The 2,418-nt window shown below is 49.9% G+C and overlaps 1 non-coding gene across 1 annotated transcript; it reads right to left on the reverse strand.

The window, feature by feature from the left end:
• Positions 1 to 555: 555 nt before the first annotated feature.
• On the reverse strand, positions 556 to 628 carry TRNAK-UUU (transfer RNA lysine (anticodon UUU)). The gene has a single exon. It is a non-coding gene; the product is annotated as a tRNA-Lys (tRNA).
• Positions 629 to 2,418: the final 1,790 nt, after the last annotated feature.

The following is a 2,418-nucleotide window of genomic DNA, read 5'->3' on the forward strand; positions in this document are numbered from 1 at the left end:
CAATTCCGCAAAATAATTGGTAGTGCTGTGGATTTTTCCGCAATGATAATCCGCAGCGGAATTTCCGCAGCATGTGCACAGCACATGCGGATTATCATTGGAGAACATGGCAGACCTTCTACCAAGCGGTTTTTAAGCATTTCTGCAGCGGAATTGCTGCTTGCGGAAAAGCTTAAAAAATGCATAGTGGGCACACAGCCATAGTATAACTATATCACACCAAATAGTGACTGAACACCGCCATACTATCACCACATAATAACTCCAAATAGTGACTGAATACCGCCATACCATCACCACATAATAACTCCAAATAGTGACTGAATACCGCCATACCATCACCACATAATAACTCCAAATAGTGACTGAACACCGCCATACCATCACCACATAATAACAATTTCTAGGGTCGGCTTCTTGAACTATTTATACATTCCTTAAAGCGACAATGTAACAAACAGTACATGTGACCTTATCCTCCATACTGTGCCTGAGTTCACAAATCTGTATCTGTCCCATGAAATATTGTTTGAATATTCTTTAATTAAAAGCTTCCGCCCGAACAGGGACTTGAACCCTGGACCCTCAGATTAAAAGTCTGATGCTCTACCGACTGAGCTATCCGGGCTTCTGTACATGATCACTGACACAATGACTTTCTCCTGTATTATCGGCCGTCTGCTCCTCCTTTCGGGTTACAGACTATCACCACTCACCACTATACGTTCTGTCCATTGGTTTCTACGTCCTGGAAGGGAACCGTCTCTTCTGTATTTCAGACCTGTCCAGCAATGCAGAGATGATCCCATAAGACGCAACGATTGAATTGGAGGGAGGATGTCATCAGGGACTTGTAATGACTTGGGGGTAGGGGAGGATGATATTAGAGACTTATAATAAACTGGAGAGTGAGGACGGACGCTAGTGTAGCACCCGGAGGGTTCGGTCGCTACAGAGGTATTGCATCTCACCCAGATGTGCGATATCTCACTCTCAGGTAAGGATGGAGTATGGCTCAGGACCCTGACACCTGCATGTGACGCGCCCCTGGGCCTGCTGTGTCGCGCAGCGTCTCGCGCACGGGGGCTTACCCGGAACCGGATCAGATGAGGGTTGTAGTCTCCGAGTGGTGGGGACCCGGTCCGTGCCCAGGGAGTCAGACTCAGTGTGTGGCAGTCTTGATAGATGTTATTTCAGTGTCGACTACGCCACCCGTTGATTTGCAGCTATGGAGCTGCCGCTGCAGGGCAGACCGCTGAGGCCGGTGTAGAATTGTGCAGCGTGATAGTATAACCCCCAACGGGAGGGGTATGGCCTCAGGGCAGCCGACGTGGAAGATGGGGGTAGCAGGAACCACTCAGAGACGGTGCGGTGTAATTCAGGGTCTTTACTGGTAACAACGATAGACCCTCCCGGAGTACTTGCTAGCGAACGGGGCCTGGTCAGTCCTTGAGCAGATGGGATCTCCCCTGGCCAGGCGGAGTTGTAGGCCTCCCAAACTGACTGTACTCTTCTGGCTACCTTGCTAGAAGCGGATATAAGTAGCCCACGTCCCTGAGTGTACCGTGTGGTGCTCACCCGTATGGCCGGTGACTCGGGGCCTTCTATTGGCTTCCGCTCCACGATGGCGGTGCTGGTCCCACACGTGTGACCGTGCCTTCGGGTTTCTGGGCCTGAGGACCTGAAATCCCCTGCCGGTCGGCTTCTGCTGCTGGGTAAGAGTTAGTCCCCACAGCCTCGGACGCCGGGTCCGGTAAGAAAGCTTCTCAGTCAGGGCGAGCTCTGCAGCTGCCAGCCCCTGACTCGTAGTAGTATTGCTCCCACTGAGCTCCTGCTGTTTCTTCCTATGACTGTTTCTTGTCTCTACTCTCCTTGACTCCTAACCCTGCTTCAGCCCCTGGTTTATATAGGGGAAGTTCTTCCCCTCCCAAGACTGGGCAGGAGGTGTGGCATGCACAGGATCCCTGACCAAAGGACCTCCCACCTGCTCTCAGACGTAATATCTCTATCACTGTGGCAACCAGACCCCTGGGGTGTCACATTCCCCCCTAGTGAAATTTAGTACTCCGGGACTAAACATATTTTTAGAAAAACATAACAAGGTATAACAATAACAATACAATAAGAAAAACACATAAGATGGTTACGGCGTGTCCGCAACCGGGTGCAGTCTTTGAAGAAAAGCAAGGTGTCCATTTCACCAAAACAGGGAGACGTAACCAGGTAGGGGGTCTGTCCTACCCCGAGTCCTTAACAGTCTTTAGTCCGTCCTGGGTTACGCTCCAACTATGTACACAGGATTCCCGGTAAATCCACCAAGGACTCCTACAAATAACTAGAAACACAAAATTATACACAAGCAACAATACACAGGTAAACATAAATAAAACAATTTATACACTTCAAATCCTCCACCGT

The sequence above is a fragment of the Phyllobates terribilis genome, unplaced genomic scaffold (genome assembly GCF_046119375.1).
Source record: "Phyllobates terribilis strain yellow unplaced genomic scaffold, ASM4611937v1 Scaffold_11__3_contigs__length_659146591, whole genome shotgun sequence".
NCBI classification, from domain to species: Eukaryota; Metazoa; Chordata; class Amphibia; order Anura; family Dendrobatidae; genus Phyllobates; species Phyllobates terribilis.